Source organism: Ictidomys tridecemlineatus, chromosome 4 (assembly GCF_052094955.1).
Source record: "Ictidomys tridecemlineatus isolate mIctTri1 chromosome 4, mIctTri1.hap1, whole genome shotgun sequence".
NCBI lineage: Eukaryota > Metazoa > Chordata > Mammalia > Rodentia > Sciuridae > Ictidomys > Ictidomys tridecemlineatus.
The window spans coordinates 166,674,301-166,698,990 of NC_135480.1; the positions used below are offsets into that span (position 1 = coordinate 166,674,301).

Genomic DNA, 24,690 nt, shown 5'->3' on the forward strand with positions numbered 1-24,690 from the left:
AATTCAACTTGGCCTTGAGCTAAAACTTGACATTTCAAGGTTCTCAAATCCACAGTAAGTAAGCAGTGTATTGATGACTTCCAAACGTCTCTTCTTGAAACGGCACCAAGCTTTTGAGAAATGCAGGTGTTTGGGATCTAGAAATAGAAGTGGCCAGCTGCCCTTGAGATACTTGGGGCACAGTTCCATATTTTCTATCCCTGATTTGGCCTTGAGAATAGAACATTTTGTGCGGGAGATAATGGAGTTGACACCGTTTGCATTCTGCTCACACAAATATCCAAGAATAAAATTTAAAAGGTTCATTTTTAAAGTATCCCTTCTTGCAGTTTTACTGGCATTGCTGTGCATGGAAGACATAAGGCATTCTCATGCTGTGAAATCAGAAGAACACAGAGATTGGCAGAGACCTTGGGAGACCATCGATGCGTGAACCCACCCCTAACAGAGGGTTATGAGATCTGAGGTAAGCTGACTGCCTGAGTCAGTGTTTATGGAACCTTGACTAGAGAGAACAAGGCCAAATGATTTTAAATGTGCTCTACATGTTTAATATTTTCAGATTTCACAATCCTGGCCAAAATTACTTTCAGAATAATTTCATTGAGGTCCATTATTGTCAATTTCCCATTATTTCCATGTAGACTATGTAGTATGCTGAAAAAAACTTAGGTTTGTCATACATACCTGCCATCTAGTTTTTGTTTCATATCTATATGGATCTATGTACATCTTAGCCATGTGATCTTGGACAAAACACTTATTCTCCTTACATTTCAGATTTACTTTTCGTGTAAAATGGAAACAACTATAACTTTTTCATAAGGTTGCAGTTGATATTAAATGATATTCATAAGTACCAGAGGAGAGCTAATTTTCCCAGAAATGGTAATTCTTTTTTGTCATGATTCCCTTAGCATTTTACATTTTCAAGCATGTAATATACATCTAAAAATAAACTTGCAATAATAAACAAAATTTTATTACCTACTTATCTTCTTTTTTTCCTGTGGCTCCTTTTCCTCCCCATTTTAAACTACATTTTCTCACTTCCTTATCTACCCCTGCTTATAATTTACAATATTATTTCATTCTACAATGTTATGCATTCTTGGCTGTAAACGACAGATAATAAACTTGAATTATGTAAAAAGAGCAGGGAAGGGATGTTTATTGGAATGCTATTATAGCAGCCTGATAAAAGAAAATCAATAGGAGCTAAATAACCCCAGAACCATGGTCTTAATCCCCTATCACCCTCACTTCCCTCTGACAGTGAACGATTATCCTCAGGCTTCTCCACACTGAAGTGAACATAGCTCCTGGCAAATCTGGAATCATATTCTTATAATTGCTAACCATAATATAAAACAAAATTCTTATGTGTTGTGTGTGTGTGTGTGTAATGGTGCAAGGAAGTATTCTGATTGGTCTCCCTTGATCACATGTTTACTCTCTGAGCCAACCATAGAAGTCGGAACTGTGATCTTCAAGTTGGCTTAACCTGAGTTACCCATCCCCTATAAGGAGGGAAGGGCAGGGTCTGTTACCATAAGAAGAGGGGTAAAATATACGGGATAAACAAAACTGACGTTGTTACTGTAGATTTTATATGTATTCACTGCAGTCTTAGCTCTGGACCTATAGAAAAAATGAGCTTAACATGATTTAAGTAGAATTACACGTAAAAGTAATACTCTACTATCTCTTTTTGATTTGGCAGTTATAATTGGGGTGAAGCATGGATATAAAATATTTTTGATTGTCATTGAATATTACCTTATAATTCCTTTAATGGATAATTTCTTCAAAGATTTACATAAAGGAGAAACTATTCTGAAGGATCTAGCTCACTGGGAAGTACAAATAAAGGTATAAATGATTGAGTCCACTTCTCTTTTAAAGAGTAAGTTTGCACAAGGGAAAAAAGAGAGTCTGTATAGGGTTCCTGAGAAGGGACTGGTGTGAAGTATACAATTAAAACTATGATTGAAGATTCAAATGAAAAAAGAAAAAAAATAGATTTTCTTTTTAATTGGCTGAAAATAGTTCAGGACATTAATAACCAAGGATGCACTAAGATTTCTAAAACTATTGCTCATTTTCTAATTAAACCTATAACTATTCTTGTGAAGTATCTAGGAGCCAGCAGTAATTATCCCCATTTTATGAATAAAGAAACAGTGTCTGAGAGGTGAGGTAGTTTTAATGTGGAATCAAATCAGTAACACTTAACAACAAAACAGATCTAACATGTGACAAGAGAGAGGGTACCTTTTTTTTTCCTTTTGTTTCTTTTTCTTTTTTATTTTTTTAGCATGCAGAAGTGTTAATAATAGGCAAGTCAGTTGGTATATGATACAAAGTTGAGTTTAGAATTAGAAAATTCAAATTTAAATGGAGTTTTCTAATTCACAAAGGTTAGAACTTGGGCAAGTCACTTCACATTTTGTTATCTATGAACTAGAGATAACAGTGACCACTTTAGAGCCCTGCCAGTAGACAACATGAGAATACTTCTGTGTTGATGTGGAGGAATATTCATGGGGACTCATGGCTCCTCTTTCCTGCTGAAAGCACTCATCTTTGATGGAAACCTGGAAGTTACCGTAGGCCTCAGTTAGCAGGTACCATTTCCCAAAGAGTCACAAGATTTAATTTCCATGAATTTTGCATCTTTAATCAGTATCTGAGCACTATGAAGAATGGAGTCTGCCTATTAAAATATTAAGATGTCTGTACCAAGTATCTTTTCTTGTTATAAAAGAAACTTTGGGAGACTTTGAAGAATAATTTAGCTAAATTTTCAGTCAATTATACTGACTGTTTCATTTTACAGAAAAAGACAATGAGCCCCAAAGATGGATGTGACATATACAAGTTAACAATAAATTAACTAAGATCAGATCCCTATCACATATGTCTGTACATTTTTAAACAAAACCTTCCTCCAAGGGGTAGTTAAGAAAGGTGGAACTGAAGCTTCTTTACAACACACACACACACACACACACACACACACACACACAAACATACACACACACAAATACTCAGGGTAGGTATCCTGAGCTGGCTATATTCTCCTTAATAAAAACTAACCTGGCAAGACATCTGAAATACAGAATATGTGATTCTGTACTCTGCAAAACAGAGAAAAGAAAAAAGCATAGAAGAGAGCTATAACTGTGCTGAGATGCCATGGGTAACTATCAAGAACCAGGTAATCCTTGATCCCAGGTCTAATACCAGCTTAAAGTTTAAATAGAATCAACATACAACAAAACCCCTCGTGAAATGTAAAATCAATCTAAAACTTTACTTCTAAACTTAGGCTTTCCTTTAAGCTTTCTCAATTTTCTTTGTAAGGCAGAGAGTGGAACACTGTAATTTCTCATAACATTTTCCTACTGCACCAAGTGCAATGCCACTATTCAGGGAGTACTGGCTGCAGGGACATGCTCGGTTCTGATGGCCAGAAGGAAGAGGACTGGTGAAACCATGGACACCATCAGTAACCCAAATTCCCAAGTAGGATGACTTCTAAAGACTTCCAAATCAATGTTGCAAATGATGACATGATGTTTTGCAAAATTATTAGAAGATTCTTTTTATGGTAATTTCAGTTACTCTTTATCTTCCCATGGAAGTCCATGCATCTGGAAAAGAGATGATTAAGTAAAAAGACACAAATAAAAAAGTAAATTCTCAGACTTTGAGTTTCAAGGTACACTTTTAAAATATATGACAAAAATTTGAGGGAACAGGCATTTGAGTCGTAAGAAATTTAGTTTTGATTGACAAGATCAGAGTCCTGAGAGATCCAAGGAATAAAGTCTATGCAAAATCAATAGAGAGAGAAAAATAAGCGTCTCATCCTCAGTCCAGTTGTGCTAGAACAATATGGTATATTTCAGTCAGGCCAAAGAAAGTGCCAGAGACAGCATGGGAGACGTGTGATTTATTGGGGAAAGCTAACAGGAGATTATAGAGTCTACTCCAAGAGGACTTCAGTGGTAACAGGCTGATAGAACCTCTCCTCTGTCCCCCATTATGCTTTGCCAGATAGTTCCTCCTTTCCCTCAGAGTGTTTTGATCAATGTCAGCTGGATGGATGAGTAACAAGTATCCTTTCTACAGTGCCTTTAGTTCCACACCCTTCCCCACTAAGAGTAGGGGTTTTATATCTTAGGCTGCAGAAGCATTGACATCATCAGCATTAGCTGGCTTAGTTTGCTTCTTGCATCCCAAAAAAGCAACTGTTCTGTATGTGAAAGAATGAAGCTTTTGACTGATAACATTACCTTATCCTCGTTCCCAGTAGGCCTAAGAAAAAGCCATTGTCCTTCAAGGTAATATGTATCTAGACTGTTTAGCGAGACTTGCTCCCATTGTCTCCTTAACTCAGTGAGGTTTTGGGGAATAGAAAGTGGACATTAAGGGACATTGTGATTTACTGTCCCCTTTGTTTCAAGGTTGATACAATAAGTCATCTAATATTATATTTTTTCTATAAATCTAAATGAAGACCTCAAATGGAAATTTAAATAGAGCCCAAAGGGAAGAGAATTAGAGCTTATTCTATGTGTCACAAAAGGGGCTTGTACCATGACTTTCTTATCCCTTCTTCCCTAGGATGCTTCCCAGGTTAAATTGTGTCATAAGATACTAAATAGGTTTTGAAAACACAGGTAACTTCTGCAGTTTATCCTAGGGGTAAAGTCTTGGGATGGTAAAGTCTTGAAAAATAGCCTCCTGTCAGCAAGGCATGGATACCTGCATAGTTTCCCAAGGCTGCTGTAACAAATACCAAAACAAGGTGACTCATTTCAGTCAGAGGTTAGATGACCAAAATTCAGGTGTTGGCAAGGCTGAGCTCTCTCTGAGACCCTGATTGGAATGCCTAGGCCATTGCCTCTTTCTAGAAGATGTAGGTGGACACCAGTCCTTGGTTTTGTAGATACACCATTCTGCCTCTGTCATCTCATGGCTGTCATCTCCTGTGTGTCTCTGCCTTTATGTCATCTCTTATAAAGATACCAGTGTTCCAGTCATATAGGATAAGGACCTATTCTCTGCATAACAAGAACCTATTTTCAAATAAGATAACATTTACAGGTACCAGAGACTGGGACTTAAACCTTGAGAGAAACAAAATTCAATCTATAAGAGGGATATAGTATAAAAATTATTATCTCATATGTTAACACAAAGGTCCTTAGACAATTTCAGATAGTGTTTAGTAGCTCTAAGGGATATTTGAGAAAAGTCAATTATTTCTTTGCCCCTATCCCAAGAATGATTTAGAAGCAGTGAGGAAGAGAGCTTAGGTTGGAGAGAATTTTCATCATGATAAAGTACTAGTGATTACATCTTTTTTTAATAATCAGAATTTTATTTCTACTTCAGTGAGTTTAATCATACACTTAAGACACACACACACACACACACAACTTTTTCTTACTGAAACTTTCAAACATATATGAAAATAGAATCGAATCGTAAGCCACCACATACTCAACACCCAGCTTTAACAATTATCAATTCGTGGTCAACCTTCTTTGTACTATAACTGATTTCCCCATCTCCAGTATTTGTTTAAAAAAATTTTAATTTGTTTTAATTAGTTATACATGATAGTAGAATACATTTATGCACTTTGATATATCATACATAGATGGAATATATTTTCTCATTTTTCTGAGCATACATGTTGCAGAGAATCATATTGGTCATGTGGTCACATATATACATATGATAATAATGTCTGCTTCATTCTTCTATCTTTCCTATACCCACGACCCCTCGACCCCTCCTCTCCCCTCCCATCACTTCCCTCTACCTAATCTAAGGTAACACTATTCTTCTCTAATGCCCCTCCCCTCTTATTGTGAAAGAGCATCTGCATATTAGAGGAAACATTTGGCCTTTGGTTTTGTGGGATTGGCAAATTGAAAGCAATTTTTTCTCAGAAAATTGGGAATGAAACCACCATATGACCCAGCTATCCCACTCCTTGGTTTCTACCCAAAGGACTTAAAATCAGCATACTATATTGATGCAGCCACATCAATGTTTATAGCAGTTCAATTCACAATAGCTAGACTATGGAACCAACCTAGGTGGCCCTCAATAGACGAACAGATAAAGAAAATGTGGTATTTATACTCAATGGAATATTACTCAGCTTTAAAGAAGTGTAAAATTATGGCATGTGCCAGTAAATGGTTGAAGTTTGAGAATATCATGCTAAGCGAAATAAGCCAGGGATTGTATTTTATGGGCCCATGAAATATTTGCAAACATGGAATTCTCAGCAGATGGAAACATACAGCAGCCCACCATCAAGTAAGATAATGTTAGAGAATATCAAGATGGAATAGATAAGAATCACAACATATCATTATATTGCACGTATATTGATATTTTGATGCTTCTTAAGGCACTCAAGAATGTAGATTTCACATGTCCCCTTAAGATTTATATGCTTGTATCTTAGAGATAAAAGGGAGGGAAATCGGAAGGGAGACAGGTACAGTGGCACACCCCCGAAATCCCAGCTACTCAAGAAGCTGATGCAGAAGGATCACTAGTTTGAGGTCAGTCTCTGCAGTTTAGTGAGACCCTGTCTCAAAATAAAAAATAAAAAGTCTGGGGGTGTGATTCAGAGTTCAGTGTCTAATACTACAAATAATAATAAGTTTGAATAGGGAAAACTTCGAATTGACTGAAAATCTTTGGTGAAATGGATGAATTTATCCCAGATTGACTAACCTTACATTTTTCCCCATTAGATTAAATCATAAGAAAGAAAAAAATAAAGAAAAAAATTGTATTGTCACTGAAAGATCAAAGAAAGTGACACTTCTTGACAACCTTAACTCATGATCTGAGATTTATATATATTGCCTATTTAATGAAAGGTGGAAAAACTCTCTGGGACCCCCTGGGCAAAGATCTATCAATATAGAAACTGTCTTATGTAGAACATGCTGCCAATGTAAAAATAAAGAACATATTAGACTGCAACACTGAAACATGGAGAGCTATAATTTCAGGGGAATCCTGTAGACTCTAAAATGTGCATCACAGAGGTAAAGACTGTAATCAGACATGGTTGCTTTTATTCTGGCAGTGCCTATCATTTTTATTTTGACAAGTGAAGATCGTTTCACTACATTGATCAGGATAGAGTTCCCAAAGGCTGATTCATTGCACATACACAGCCTGTATCCCATGAAATTGTGAAAACTATATACATGATAAAGGAAAATATGGTATGTTTGTGAATTGGATTTGCCTGAAACATTATGTAGATGAAAATCACAATCGATGTGGAGATTAGAGAATAAGAGTGACAGCTTTATATATGAAAATCTTATGTTTGAGTCTCAGCTCTTATTAACTAGATGATCTTGGGTAAGTGACTTAATGTAAATAAACCTTGTTATCATAACATGACAAATGGCCTTAACAAAGTACCAGCCTCACATAATTAAATGACTTAAATGAGATAATGCATGTTTAACACATAGCACAATGCCTGGCACATAGTAGGCATCTAAAAATATTAATTACTAATTTTATTATTTAATTTATTCAATTTTATTCTTCAATTTATTGTTTTTTTTCTTTAATTTATTCAAGAATTTTTATTCTTTAAATTTATTCTTTTATTTCTTTAATTTATTTTTTAAATTAATTTATTTTACATTTTTGAGTATATTTGTAACAGAGACTATGCTAGGCTCTGGGTATGAATTTGTGAAAAAAAAACCAGACATGGATCTCTCTAATGGAGTTTTAGTCTAGTTATATAGATAGATGTTAATCAAATAATGACCTTTACATATGTAATTATAAGTTGAAAGGAAAAAGTATGATAGTAGAGCATATAATAAAAGGACTAATTCTAAAGCAAGGAGCATCAGTGATAGCTTACTTGGGGAAGTGACTCTTATTTTGAAAACCAAAAGATAAATTAAATGAATTTTGCTAAATATGCACTGCACCAAGACCTCTTGTTTACAAAATTTGAGCTATTAGATACTGGTGTTCCAAGCATAGTGTCAGTCAATGCAGTCATTATATATTTAAGTATTTTATTATGTATTGAAGAATGGAGAAAATAATTTTAGACAGTGCACTGTATGCATGAGAAATTAAAATCAATGTGGTTGAATGTTCTGAAACAGGAAAGCTGTGCACAGGCTAGACCACCTGGGTTCTTACAAGCATGGGTTCTTACAAGGTTAAGGATTTTCATGATCATCTTTATAAAGGTGGGACAATATTAAAGGGTTTTCATCAGGTGGATGTCTTAGTCATGTGTGCATTTTTATTCACTCTGGCTATAGCTCATTGGTGCTACTACTGCAGTAGTTACCACAACAGTGCTGGTTACCAAGGTGGCAATGGTAGTGACAGAAAGAACTTCATAGACATGAAAACTATTTAGGGCATATATTTAACAGAAAATAACAGAAGTCAGAAGTAACTGGAAAATGATTTGGGGGGAGAAATTATGAGATCAGGGGTTTGAGGCATGTGGAGTTTGTGCTTCTTTTGAAACTTTTAAATGGAGTTGTTGACTATGCAGTTGGATCACCAAGTGGTGGGGTCAGCAACCTTGATAAAGTGAGGTTGTCAGAGCTCTTTCAAACATGGAAAGTTTGAGGTAGCCATTATAGAAACAAGGTAATGAGCCAAAAACAGAAATGTAGTGAAATTATCAGGCAATGTTTGGATCTTCTCAAAGCTGGTGGATCATGCATTTATGATGATATTGGTATGCTCTGTGGTGTCACTATCTCTGATGTTGCTCAATTGCACAGATTTAATTAACTGTCAATCAGCTACCATTTACTGATGCTATTAGCACAATAGGGCAGTTTCAGATGCTATGGGGAATGCAAACATGAATAGGCCTAGGCTTTGACTTTTACTTAGCCAAGATAATTAAAACTTTACATCTTGGGACTCTAGTTCTAAATTCAGTGTAGCTGGTGTTATACTAATCTACTAAGAAATAGCAATTATAAACTCTGGAAAATATTAAAACTTAAACAAGTCTTTAAAGGCCTTGGGGAGCAAACAAAAGCAGGGAGAAAATACAGGTAATTCAACTTTCCCAAGAAGAAAATTACACAGGGTGAGGGCTATGCTAATTTGGCTTCTTTTTCCTGAAAGCACTCAACCACATAAGAAGTCACTTGAACTTAAAACAGAAAATAGCCTTCCTTACTTGAGGAGTCAAAGTACTGAGTAGGAGCTAGCAACCAAGATGATTAAATACTAGAAAGATTACAACCAGGTGGAGAGAGTCTAAATCTACATAGAAATATTTTCAAATATTTGAAGACCACTGAATTGTATATTCAAGGAACCCATCAGAATCTGGACATAAAGTACAGTTGCTATCCCTCACAGACAGCAACTGGAATTTGAATATTATCAAGTTAGAGAGGCTTGGAAAATATCTTCAAGTTTCCACTGATAAAAATAGGGTCATATTTTAGGAATAAATATTTTATTAAAGGACTAGACTTGCTCTAAGATTAGGGCAAGGAAGATTAAGATCAAAGACAAAAATCCATTCATCCTCCAAAGGGATAAACCATGCCTCTACAAGGTCACAGTAATCTTGTACTTGCTACAATGAAAACCATAGTTTTAGAGGATTGTATGGTTCTCCACAATGTATTACCTATGTTCAGCATGCAATAAATACATCAGAAAACAAAAGACAGAAAACTACTTTCAAGCAAGAAAAAAGCAATCAACACAAACAAATATCAAAACAACTCGTATTTTGGAAATATCAGACAAGGAATTTAAACAAGTTATTATAAAAAGTAGTTACAATGTGCTTTGTTCTACTAAGTCCATTTTGGGGCCCGCCCCTTCTCAAGGTCTAAAATGCTATTAATTTCTTTTGAGTACTATTTTCTCCCTTCCTGTTCTCTGTGTAAGAATTATAGTATAAAAGTGAGGAGCAGTGGAGGACGCTTATAATCCCAATGGCTCCAAAAGATGAGGCTGGAGAATAGCAAGTTCAAAGCCAGCCTCAGCAACTTATCAAGGCCCTAAGAAACTCATCAAGACTCTGTTACAAAGTAAATAAAAAATATTTTAAAAGGGCTGGGGATGTGACTCAGTGGTTAAGTGCCCGTAGGCTCCATTTCTGGTGCCAGTGGGTGGGGAAGGGGAAGAATTACAGTATAAAAATATGTATGCCTAGGCCATAGACAAAGAAATACAACTCTAATTCTAGTAAAGGATCACACCTGAAAAACAAATTTTTCTGGATTAGATTAGAAAGATACTGGAGACAACAGAAGAAAGGTTCAGTGGATTTGAAAATATACAAATATAAATCATTCAATTTGAAAAGCAGAGAAGAAAAATTGGTAAAGAGAAACTGTACTGACCTATAGGGCAACATTAAATTGAAAAACATATGTGTAAACAGAATCCCAGAAAGAGATGTAGAGGGCAAATGAGACAGAAACTATTTTTTTTAAAAAATGTACGAAAATTTTATAACTGGGGAGAAACACAAAAACTATATGCCAAGGTAACTCAGTGAACCTCAAGAAAAATAATACAAAAGAAAACCAAAAATAAAGATAAATTCTTGAAAACAACCAAAGGAAAAAATGATACATAATAATATTCATGACAGCTGACTTCTGTTGGAAACTGCAAGAACAGAAGACCCTGGTATTATATGCTAGACACAGATTTCTATAAACCTGTAATGGAAAGAATTTTTACCTAAAAGAAAGGTGACAAATGTGCTACCAGCAGAATTGCATTATTAGATCCATAAGAAGCAATAAAAAGTACTACATGTGGTAAATACATGGATAAACATAATGACTCTCCTTTCCTTTAAAAGAAAAATTATAGCTTTGTGAAAAGCATGTAATACTATATTGTAGAATTATAACTATTTAATAAATTATATATAACGAAAACACAAATGGAAGCATGTAACACATCCAATACCTTTGTATAACATGACCCAGTTTTGTAAATACATAGAATTTTCTGATTCTTGAATTTACTACTGAAAATTTACAGTCAAAGATGTTTTTGTCCAGGGGGAATGGAAAGTAGGAAAAAATAAATATAAGATAAAAACAAGCATCACTGTGTTTATTTTTTAATTTTTTATTGACTTTTTAAAAAATAAATGACAGTGGAATGCATTACAATTCTTATTACATATATACAGCACAATTTTTCATATCTCTGGTTGTATATAAGGCATGTTGACACCAATTTGTGTTCTCATGCATGTACTTTGGATAATAATGTCTATCACATTCCAGGAACCTTGCTAATTTCCTGCCCCTCCCTTTCCCTCCCACCCCTTTGCCCTATCTAGAATTCTTCTATTCCTCCCATGCTCCCCCTCCCTACCCCACTATGAGTCAGCCTCCTTATATCAGAGAAAATATTCGGCATTTGTTTTTTTGGGATTGGCTAACTTCACTTAGCATTATCTTCTCCAACATCATCCATTTACCTGTAAATGCCATGATTTTATTCTCTTTTATTGCTGAATAAAATTCCATTGTGTATATATGCCACATTTTTTTATCCAATCATCCACTGAAGGACATCTAGGTTGACTCCACAGTTTAGCTATTGTGAATTGTGCTGCTATAAACATTAGATTATGTAGTATGCTGTAGTATGCTGTTTTTAAGCCTTTTGTATATAGACCGAGGAGAGGGATAGTTGGGTCAAATGGTGGTTCTATTCCCAGATTTCCAAGGAATCACCGTACTGCTTCTCACATTGGATGCACTAATTTGCAGTCCCACCAGCAATGTATGAGTGTGCCTTTTTCCTCACATCCTTACCAACACTTATTGTTGTTTGTCTTCATAATAGCTGCCATTCTGACTGGAGTGAGGTGATACCTTAGAGTAGGTTTGATTTGCATTTCTCTAATTGCTAGAGATGATGAACATTTTTTCATATATTTGTTGACTGATTATATATCCTCTCTGAGAAGTGCCTGTTCACGTCCTTGACCCATTTGTTGATTGGGTTATTTGTTTTTCTGGTGCTTAGCTTTTTGAGTTCTTTATATGCCCTAGAGATTAGAAGCATCACTGTGTTTAGTTCTGTTCAACTATAAGAGAAAGGGGACCAGGCAAGAAGGCTCATATTATCTCACATGGCAGTGCTTTAGTGTAAGGACTTCTAGAAAGTGTCAAAGCACAAAAAAATCATTCCAAGGGGGAATTGTCAGAGCTCAAGGAGAAATGAAACATCATTCATAACCTTCCACACAGGTTTCCATAAACTACTCAGAAATTAACAACTTTTCAATTGGTTAAACCTCCAGTATCTCCCTTGAAAATGATATTTACCCTAAAGAAAAACTAAGGTGCACAGAAGCAGAGACAACCATTATGCAAGTCATCTAGGGGAATTAAATGTACAACATCCATTAAGGTCTCAGGACAACCCTCCCAAAAATAATTAACAATGAATTAGAATTAAAAATGTGTATTTGCACTGAGAATGGTGGTGCACACCTGTAATCTCAGCAGTTCATTCAGGAGGATGAGACAGGAGGATCTTGAGTGCAAAGCCAGCCTCAGCCAAAGTGAGGCACTAAGCAACTTATTGAGACCCTGTTTCCAAATAATATACAAAAAATAGGGCTGGGGATGTGGCTCAGTTTTTCAGTGCCCCTGAGTTCAATTATACCATTAGGGGGGAAAAAAAAGTATATTTGCTACAAAAGCTAGGTATAGAGTTTTGTGACTCTGGTCACACTGTTCTATTATGTAAATTATTATAACTCTGTCTTTTCTACAAGAACCAAGTTTTTAATTTTTAATATATAATGATATTTTCAGACTCTACCCTTAATAGGTCATTTATGCAGCGAATTTCATCCACTCCTTAGGTATTGATTTCAGTGCCCTCCCCACTACAGTTTAAGTCAGTACATGCCTGCCTTTGATAGACTATAATAAGAGAATTTCATATGTTCACCTGTGGTTTATGAAGGAAGAAGAGAGTGGGCAACAAAGATTCATACTCGCTTTGTAGATAGAAGAAACAATTTGGCTTTTTAAAAAAGGCATAAGTCAAGCACCTCAACATTTCGTATGATTTTATGTGAAACAGGAAGCAAATGCTGGATTTTTTAACTTACTACTACCAGTTTATTATAAAGGTTATAACAAGGACACAAATGTTCATCCAAATCAAGGATACATAGAAGGTCCCAAACTATCCCAAACATTGACACTCCTATCCCCAGATACAGGACTGCTTTGATTAATGATCCATGAATTTCTTTTATAAAGGACTAAATTTATCATTCAGCAGAAATAATGAAGTATTAAAATGCAAAAGACGCCTTGGAATAAAAAACAAGGGCTTGATTGACTATTGGCATTTAATGCATAAACACTGAGACATTATTTTTAACCTATTTGGATAGATTCCAACAGGATACCTGTTTTCCACAGTGTTCACATACTCAGTGTGTGTTCATATAGATATTGTTTTAAATCACTAATATTAGATTCATTCTGGAAAGCAGCTTTTTTTAACAATTTGAGACAAGGAGAAAGAAAAGACTTGAAAGTGTTGAATGGAATGCTTGGGTGGTTTGAAAGCAAGAACAATAGAGAAAAAAAAAACCAAGATTCCCCCATTTATTCACTGTTGACTCCAAATTAAGACATTTTAGACTCTTAGTTTTTAGAGTTTCCTTTAGAGGAAAGGGGCAACATGAACTGTTTTAATCTGCTAGGATATCACTTAGTAAATTAAGAAGAAACTCCCCAAATGGGCTCTGATTTTAGTACCTTATTAAGGCCAAGGTGTTTAAGAAAACGTATGAGCTAAAGTAGTGTAAGTTGTAGTTTGAGCATCATATGCTGAACCATGTCTGGAAAAATTCACCCAATCCCAGTACAGTTACCTGAGACAGACTTGCAGGCACATTGAGTTAAACTTCTCATACTCATGCATTGTGACTTTACACTGTCCTCAAACTGACCCTTTTAAAAACTCTCTCTCATTTCCAAAATACTCACTGCCATGCACAGCCTTTTATCCCACCTGTAAAGTCTAAAGGATGTCTGGTCTGACTTGCCCCTTCAGGAGGTACTGAGGAAATCACCTCAGTGCCATGTCAATTACTGTCGTAAAGGATTCAATGAGAAAAAAAAATCATGTTTGCTATTGTTTCATGAGTTACTAGAATGTTTATTAGCTTTGGCATCCTTCAAGAATTTTTGCGGTGTTCTAGCTATGGAAATATATGAATCAGTTTTAAGATTTGATCAAAGCTCTATATAACCAAGTTAATTTATTTTATTGTTTTTCATTGAATAACTTATAATTTCAGACACCTTCCTGAATAGGAACAATAAATGTGTATGTATGTTTGAATACTGACAAAAAGGGACAACATTTCTCTGAATTGTATTTTAAATACACTGGAATATTAAAATTTTACTTCAGAATATTAAAGTCATCATGTTTGAATGAGTGTAATTATATTATCTTTATCAAATATTTTGAATTAAAGTAATATCTTCTCTATCAAGTGCAGAGTAAGAGATATTTCATATTTACTCTGTTGTTAGGATGATAAATGTAATTGTTATATTTATTATATGATGTTCTAGGGGATGTATAGCATATTTCTTGTGAATCCATTATCCATAAATCAAATGCCCTTCAAAGCATTTTGACATTCTATAATTTTGACCTCTATTTGAAGCTTATTATTCAGAAATATTTTTCTTGATTACAATGTTGCTAAAAACAATAAAAATTCCTTGGGCTGCCATAATTAGTAAGTGTTCCAAACATATTAGCACTTGTTAGTCCTGAAAAACAGAACCAAGTTATTTCAAGTGTTAAAGTCAGCATTAATATTGATCACCATGCTAATTAGTCCTAGTAGTAAAAGTAGACAATTTGATCAACTACTATTAGTTTTGGCTTTGTCCCACTATAATCATCCAGGCTCACTGTAGAATAGTGCTAAAATTAATGTGTTTCCTATAATTTATATTATCATTTATTCCTTTCATCACCCAAATAAATCCTGGCCTGTGCATTTATTATAGTCCAAGTTCTTCCTGGCTCAGACTTTTACAATAATCTACTGTTGGTTCAGGAATTGAGCAATGTAATGGCAAAGGTCTCGTAATAATGCCACTGAATTGATTCCAAAACTCTAGTCCCCATGTCCAAGGCCCTTCAGCTAATCAGCTGTCACAGTCCACAACATCATGATCATTAAAATCTGAGCATAATTCTGACTCTATCCCAAATTCACACTGCAGTCCAGACAGTCTAAATTCAGTAGATTTTGTCCATAAACCAAAAAAAAAAAAAAAGATTAAAACTCTCCCCTGTGTCTTTTCAAATGCAAACAATTTGTGTGCATTTTTCATGGTATTTTTGTTTCTTATTGAAGCTTTTGTATGTAAGTCTTTCCTTTTCCATGTATAATAAGCATGTTTTTAGTATGCATCTACATCAGTGGAACAAAGCCTTAGAGAGTTTTCATTTACTTGGACTCTGATTACTTCTGCCTGGATGTCTTTGCCCACTCTGTCAACTTGGAGAATGTTCACTTATCCATCATGAATCAACTCACCCAACACATTTCTAGGTCATGATCTTGAAGTGACAACTTAGGGAGAAGAAGCACTCCAGAAAATGCAGGGTATACAAAAATTGGTAAAACTCCAGTTCTGTCCTCAAGATTTTATCAGACTGCTTGGAGTTTTTGTGTAAGTTTCAGCAAGTGACTTATATATTGTATGCTCCAATTTCCTCATTTCAAAATGCAAATAAAATACTACTTATCTCAGAGGGTTTTTTCAGCATTATGAATATTTATTTTAGGAGAAGCTTAATATAAAACAAATGCCCAATAAATATTAGCTATTAATGACATAATCATAAAATATTCAGTATTAGAATGAATATGTTTTTATGGTTTCCTGCCATCTTTAATAATGTCTTGATTCTCATTTAATGGATTACTCTTCTATTGAAATTTCTCTATTTGGGAGGTTTGGAATTTGTTTTTGAGTTCCTGTGTGTGTACCCTTACCTTTGAGTATTCTTTATATTGCTGGTTAAATGGTCATGAATTCTTTTAGTTTATCATTCTCACGGAAAGTTTTTATTTCCTAATTGAATTTGAAGGAGATCTTCGCTAGGGATAGAAATCTTGGCTGGTGATTGTTTTCTTTTAGAGGTGGAATATCTCATTGTAGGCTCTCCTTGATTTCAGGGTCTGAGTGGAGAAGTCAGAGTGAGCCTTATTGGTTTGTCTTTAAATGTGACCTGATGTTTTCTCTTCTTGTTTTAATATTATTTTCTTATTTTCTATATTAGGCATTTTGATTATGACACGTCTTAGCGAGCTTCTTTTCTGATCTATTCTATTTGGTTTCCTGTGTGACTCCTGTATGTGGATGTCTCTCATTTTTAACATGGGAAAAGTTTTCTGTTACTATCTCATTGAAATATTCTTAATGCCTTGAGCTTGTATCTCCATGTTCTTTTCTATCTCAGTGATTTTTAAGGGTTGGTCACTTGATGTTGTCCCAGAGTTCTTGTATATTCTGAATGTGTTCTACCATTTCTTTCTTTTGTTGCCTATTGGGTACTCAAGTTCATGTACCCTGTCTTCCAGGCCTGAAGTTCTGTCTTCAAAGGATGAAGTTCTATTTTCTACATAGTCTAATCTGTTGGTGATGCTTTCAAGTGAATTTTTAGTTTGGTTGATTGTATCTTTCATTTATAGGAGTTCTTATTGATTTCATTTAACTGTTTCTATTTCTTCATATACACACAAAATCATGCAGTAAAAAAAGTGAAGATAATATAAAATAATGTTTGAAAATGTTAACATTTAAAATGAGTAAAAATTGTCAGAATATTGAGGACAACAGAGATAAGAAAACAAAATAAACAGAAAAAAAGAAATATCTTAATGAGAGATAGAGGGCTTCCTTCCTCTGTGGTGATCAAATCTGTTGGCAGAGATACATTTTCAGTCTTTATATTAATTGTTGACTCTGTATTTTTGGCCACTGTCCTTATGATCCTTGCCTAGATGTCCTCCAAGTATAGTAGCTTTCAGCTTCTAATCTCCCAGTATGGGATAGAATAAACTGAGCATTGCTGAAGAAATGTGTAATCTATGCATTCCCCCTATAGTGCAGATGTGTTTTTCTGGCTGCAGTGAGCTTCTTCACAATAGCTCTTATGGGGTGCCAGCTATTGTGGGATTTTTTTCCCTTGGGATGCAGAGGCTGAAAGGTCCAGGAAAAAATGTTCTTTGTGCCTGTTTCACTCTCTCTGGTTCAGGTGGACTCTGGGAATTTTTTTGGTTGGCTTCTAGTAACTTCCTTTGTGAGTTCCCAATTCCCCTATCTGGGGTCACAGCTGCATGAGCTACATGGACAGTTCTCTGCTCCTGAGTGCTCACCTGCCAGTGTGTTCTGTGGTACAGAATTGCCCACAGCGGGTGAAGGTGCTTTGGGCTTCACACTTAGCCACCCCCAGAATGCTTTTACCCTGGTAGATTTGTTTTTGCTGAGATTCTGACCCTTCCAACTCTGTGTCAATTAAAATCAGACTTCCTCTGTAAATAAGAAACCTACAGGTTTCCATAGGTCAATTTTTCTTTATTTTTAATTTCTGTATCCACTGTCCATGTTATCTCTTTTGTCTGTGCTTCCCACTCTCTGTGAGAGGAGCTGGGGCATCTCTAAGGTAGTATTTCTTATACGTAAGTTACTGACTTTCTATAGCTCTATGCTTTTTTTTTTTTTTTAATTACAGTCCAGTATTATGTTTCAGTGAGATTTCTCTGTTACCTCTTTGAGGAGAAGTCTTTCCATTAATGATTGTGAGTTATATTTGCTAACTTTGTTTTCCTAACCCATAAAATAACATCTTCATTAACATTATGGGTAAGAAACTATGTCTATTCCAGCACTATTCTCATCTCATGTGAGCTGATCAAGATATATTTCTATTTGTTATACATGAAATTTTGTACAATTAATGATCAATGGTGGTGTAGATTTCGTACCCAATGACTGGTCACTTCAAACTATGTGCATAGGTGCAATGAAAGTTTTTGAGCTACTCAGGTTGAAGGACTCACAAGGGTTCAAAGTTTATACCTATTTATTCTCACAGGTTATTTTGAGAAGAAAATTCTATACAATATTTTATAAATATACTCCCAAATACATATAATTTTTGACACATACTTTGTTATTCATTTACCCATATTTTCTAATATTATTTGGATCCATTTGAGGAAGGAAAATGTAAAATTATCATAAAGACAATGGCTCATGAATTAAATGCCATGGCCCAGTGCAGTGCTTGCTTAATTCCCTAGAGTTTTCTGTTCTATCCCTGAGGCTGATCCATGATTCCATTGAATTTTTTTTTAATAGCCTTTACTGAATTAAGATAATGTCACAGGAAACATAATTATGTTGCAGTCAATGATGAACCTGCAAATATGAGAATGGTTCTACAACATTATAATGGAGCTGAAAAATTCCTATCACCTACCGACATTGTGATTGCTGTGATGTAATAGTGTAATACATTAATCACTGGTTCATAATGATGCTGGTATAAGCAAATCTATAGTATGGCACACATAAATGAAAAAATGTATGGCACATACAACTATGTATGAGGCATGATACTTGATAATGGTAATAAAAAGCTATGTTACTGGTTTATGTATTTACTATACTAAACTACTGTTATTTTAGAAAGTACTCCTACTTTTTTGGATTAAATTTTACTGTAAAATAGTACACAGTTATAATAACCTTCTACCCATTTCTACCTACTCCTTTAAATTTTTAATAGAATTGTCTTTCTTATCCACCGAGATTCTAACAATTTTCGATTTTTCATATATCCTTAACAATTTGAATATATGTCTGCGAACACTTATTTTACTATTGTAAAGTGTTTTGATCAGACATTTTTTCCTCTTTTTTACCTGGCTTTTATTCCTTGGGATAGAATCATCATCCCAATATATATTTGTTGCCTAAAAGATACTAAACTAGTGAAAATAATTATTAAATTTAATAGAGCACTTAATTTTCATGAAAATTTCTAAATTTAGAATAAATTCCCAAAATATGTAACTTAATCTACCTCAAGTTGAAGAATGTCTCAGAGAGGTTAAAAACGCCACCTCCAATAACACAGTCAATTTGTGGTTATATAATCTTGATAGTTATTGAAGAAAAAATATTTTAAGAAGATGAAAATATAATTTGACATAGAAGTGGGCATGCATAGGAAAAGCAAGTAGCACATTGCATCAATTGGGGTCCAATCAGGAAAACTGAAACCTTACCTAAGTTATATCAACAGAAATAATTTAATACAGAAAATTGGTTACATAGGTGGGAAAAGGCTGAAAGAGTCTAAGGGAAATACTGAATAAATAAATATTGAATAAATCCAGAGACAGTAATTATTACCTATTATCTGTATTGCTTGTGGGACAAATGGGAAGAAGTCAAATTGCCAAATTTAGAATTTCAAATAAGAAAGCTCTATAGAAAGAACTATGGTCAGACCTCTGAGGTTGAGGGAACACCTACCTGATTCTGCTACCTCTGAAGATGCATCCTACACTAGCATGGGAATGGAAAGAGCCTGAAGCTAACCACTTCTACCGAAGCATTGCTGATAAAAGCACAGAAGAAGACAGGGAAGGAGGGCCCCTCTGCCTTCCTCCTGGCAATGTCTCTTATCGACTGAACTTAACAGAAGCCATTGAACGAGGAAGTCTGAGAAATGTAGTTTATAGTACCTCAGCCTCGGTATCACAATGCAGAGTCTGAAAGTATGGTTTTGGAATTAAGGCAATACAATAGTGATCAGAATGCCCAATTTGAATGTAATCTGGATTATTTGGAGAAATATATGTGCAAGAAAAGGACACAAAAGGAAAAATAACTCATTTTCTTCAAGTGCCTCCTAAGCACCTGACAAGGTTAAAAATATTTTAAAAGATTAATTCAACCAATAGTTGTTGCACATTTGCTATTTCCAGGCACTGTGAATGTAAGTACAAGTGCAGTAGTGAAAAGATAGCATTTTAAAAGGTGAACTCTGACTTTTCTTAACAAACGGACTACGGGAAGATAAAAGTTGTAGCTGAGAAGAAAATTGTGAGGTTTTTGCAGTTCTTCAGTAATGAAACGCAGCTTAAACTAAGGTGATAATAACAAAACTAAAAAGAATAGATGGACTTAACAGTAAGAAGGCAGGCTTATTTACTTAAACTTGTTGCTAGAATTGGCATGGATGGCAGGAGGAGGTGGAGTGACAGTCAATGACTTGATTGGGGTTGGAAGAAGGGATACAAAAGAAAATCTTAAGTGTGAAAGAAATACTAGAGCCTGACCTTTTGCTCTGACTTTCACATGTCCTGGTGCCTCTAAGAAATGCTCACCAGGGAGAGTAAATATAAACAGGAAGAGCTTGGTCCAAGTACTCTGCCCTTCTGTGTTTTTCTGCTTTTTATGCAGTGGTTTAGATAATCCTACGAGTATACAGATGCCATCTGTGGCACCCAGCCTACACAAAGTCTCCAAGGTCCCCACTACCTTATATTCACACACTTGTACTATCTCTATCATACTGAATGTAGGAGGGTACCCAGGTGATCAAAAGAATCCAGTGGACAGGATGAAGTTTATTCAACTAATGAGTAGACTTCTAATATATTCCAGGTACTCTTAAAATGATGAGGCAACAATATTGAAATACTTAATAATAGCAATTATTCTTGTGGGGGATCAACAGAGATATTAAGCACATGCACCACAGAATTTTTAAATCTAATTAAAGAACTGCATTAACACAGGGACCATATATTTCCTAAATAGGTAAATTTGAGCAACTTAAATTCCTTAAATTCATTGCTTTAGATGTATATTAAACTTAATAACGGAATGAAACATGCTGGACTGAGTTCAACCAGTTTATTATACCTTGAAGAATTAAGATATTTTTTGTCTTGCTAATATGAAATCATATTCCATAGGATAATATGTAGAGAAGGGCTAGAAACCAAGTACAAAATACTTGCAAAATATTCAGTTACTGGAAAAGTGATGGAAGTGAAAATAAATTTAACCTATTTTTAAGCAGTTAATAATGACCTGCATGAAGATGTAAAAGTTTTTAAATCACAGGACATACTAAATTAGAATTGTTGCCAGAGACAAGAAAAAAGAGTAATAATATAATATAAAAAGAAAAGGAAAATTAGATATAAGGGGCAAGAAATAACAAGATGAGATGAACTTCGAAAGTACATAGTAAAATGTAAAAAATATAATGACAAAAATCTCTTTGCTTGGAGATAATTAGGAAGTTGCAAGGAAGTCAAAAAGATAAGATATCACAATGGATGGTAAATAAAATGAGAATAATAAAATACTGTTAACAAACTGCAAAGGTGACATTGATTTGCCTATAAAACAATAATCCATGATAGATTCTTAAATCATAGAATGTGATTCTATATAGTATGCATTGCCTTACCATATATGCAGATAACTATGCTGCATGTATGCTTCAGTGTCTGTTGGGATCATTCAGATTACTAGGGAGAAAAATTAAGAAAAAATAAAATGTAATCAAAATATAATTTTAAAGGTATTTTAAGTTCAGAATACAAAAAAAGCAGATTCATAAAATTTATGAGATTTCTGAGAATTTCTAAAACGTTAGGAAAGCATATAATTTACCCACCAAAAATGCAGTACAGGAAGGCCTTTCCAGAGTTAGGGTATATATAGAGAGAATATTACATTCTCTTCTTCATTCACAGTTCCTAAATCCAGTGCTCATGATTTTATGTGTGACTTGTGAAGTGACAAATTATAATTTACAATGTTATGGACCTTTAGGGTCATATGCAAATAGTTCTAGCTGGTTTATATCCAAATTTATACTAAAAATGTCTGGTATGATTATTAAAATAAAAATATTTATGCTCTGGGGCTCAATTTGAATAAGCACCCAAGATAATTTGGACACAAGTCACCCTCAGCCTATACAAGGGGTTAATTTTAAGTGTGTAATTCTAATGGGAGACACTCTCTAGATCCAATAACAACAAACAGATTGATGCAGCCTCTACCAGGGATAACTGATTGGCAAATAAATTACATGTGAGCTGGGAAAAAAATTAGCGTGTTGTATAATGAAGGCATTCCTGAAGCATTTGGTGTAACTATCAGGCAAGGAAAGTGACTGCTTAAGAATAACAACCTCTCAAGTTGCTTTCTGATTTAAATTTTTCATAAATGTAGAGATTATCTTCGGAAGATAGTTCAGCCATTTTTGCTTGTTTGTTTTTTAGCTGAAAAGCAAAGGTACTTTCTAATGTATTATAGCAAATCATGCTTCTCTAGAAAAAGTAATAATTATGTTTCTATGAATTGACTTGTGGGGTTTCATTAATTACAATACCAAAGATCCTGACTCCTTTTTAATACGATGTTAGAATGCATAAACACATCAACATACTCTTTTCATTATATTTACTGTTTCTGTCCCAAAACATGTACCTAGGAGGTACCTGGATAAATGTCTCTGTTTTGTGGCTCCTCTCATGGAACTGCCTCTATCATTACAGGCTATGAGTTAGATTTGCTTTCTGCATCCCCAGCCAGTATCTCAACCTTAGATATAAATCTGACTTCTGGAGGGAACTCACTGGTAATGAATAGGCTTTTAACTACACTGAGGAAGAGTGTAGAAATTGTATAATTTCAGTCATTCTTCAGCATAGGCATTACATTACAGTTCCAATTGAACAAGGGAAACAAGCAAAAGTAAGAAAAAATATCATTAAGTAAAAACAAGGGCCATTTTCTTGATGTAAGATTGAGAAGACTTATAGGGCAAGTAATTTAAGTAAAGAAAAGTGGTGTATTCATTTATTATAACCTGATTTTGTTTATAGTTCTATTTTATGGAATGCTTGATGTGAACAATATCTTAATTAGTGCTCTCTTGTCTTTCTGCATTTAGAAATTGTCCTATATGGGAATTTATATTGTGTATTTTTCCACAGATGACAGGGATAGAATGGGAAGCATTTCGACCTGTCATTTCATTTTACTTTAAGGCTGGTCTGTACCAAAAAGTCCTCACTACTTCTCCCATAGGGCAAGTGGCCTGGTTGACAATCAAGTAATACTGAATCAGAAGCAGGATCCTAGGGCATTTATGGTAACCTAAGATACCTACTTTGGGTGATCAGGAGGAGAAGAAGGAAGGGGCAGGTCTATTTCTTCCAGGAAGAGTAAGACACTTCAACAAAGAACTTTCAAGTTCAAAGTTGAAGACAAGATATGACTTATAAGAGAGTAAAGATATAAGATGAGTGTATAGCCAGACAATAATAAATCCCATTCATTCCAGATGTTTGCTGATAGCAACCTTGAGGTATCTTTCATAAACAGAATGACTTTATCACTTCTTATGATTTTGGGGGTCAGAATAGAAGAGCAAAATAAATTTTCTGAGTCCATTTTAAAGACAATCTGCTAGATAGAGTACATGAGAAATTTGCAAGGCAATAATTCTACTTGCCTCTGTTCACCAGGAATTAACAAAGGACCTGACCAAGATATTGCTATTTAGTCTTTTCTGTAGTTTAGAAAGAAGACATTATTTCACCCACTGCTTTACTGTAGCACCTTTCAGCATTAAAAAAGTACATATCTGTGGTTATCCTGGCATACCATCTTCAGTGACTGTTTTTTAATGTTGGACTGTCAGATTGCCTTAGCTGCCTACATTAGTGGTCAGGAGATTAATGGGAATTGAATGAGAAATCTGTTCTGAGATTCCTAAAGTGTCTTTGAGGAGCTTAATAACAGCAAGTTGGATAAGAAAGGCAGAATCCAATAATCACTTTTACTTGTGACAAGCCTTGTTTTAAAAACCATACCTTTGTATCCATTGTGCTTTCTGATTTCTCACTTAAAAAGTATTATGCAAAGTGTAAGATAAATAATGAAATGGAAAAAGGTTATAATAATAGTGTACACATGGGGGAAAGATCCAATTGTAGAAATAGCTGTGTGCAAACATTTAAATTAATACAAATATCAAACAACCTTAAAGAATCAAAGAAGGCTTTTTATCTGAATTACCATAATTGCTTAGATATAAAAGAAAAGTGCCTCAAAACAGGAATCTAGAAGTTCCATAAAGAAGTAATTTGGGGCAGACAATATTTCATATAATATTCCTGCCAACCTTCAGTTTCCAAATCAAAAACCGGAAGTACAGGGGTTCTTTGTAAGCATTTCAGGAGACTAAGAAGTATCATAGGAGAAGCAAGGGGCTTGGTTTTGTTTTATTTTGGTTAATTTGTTTTTTGTGGTTTTAGGTCTGGACTATTTCTAAGTTATTTGAACTCGTGTAAATTCATCTGAGCATCAATTTATTTTTGACCCCAAATTATATATTGTATGAACCTCTTAAAAATTTGTAGATGAGTGTTGTGAAAATATAAGAGAAAAAATGAGGTACTGTATCAACAGTGTTATAAACTGAAAAGTACCACCTAAAGGTGAGCTGTCACTGTGT

General features: G+C 34.6%; 1 long non-coding RNA gene across 1 annotated transcript in view; it reads left to right on the top strand.

The window, feature by feature from the left end:
* The first annotated feature begins 298 nt into the window (after positions 1–298).
* Positions 299–24,690, top strand: part of LOC144376904 (uncharacterized) — a 46,441-nt gene continuing 22,049 nt past the window's right edge. The window contains exon 1 of the long non-coding RNA XR_013437259.1: positions 299–466. This is a non-coding gene — a long non-coding RNA (uncharacterized LOC144376904). The remainder of the gene's footprint in view (positions 467–24,690) is intronic.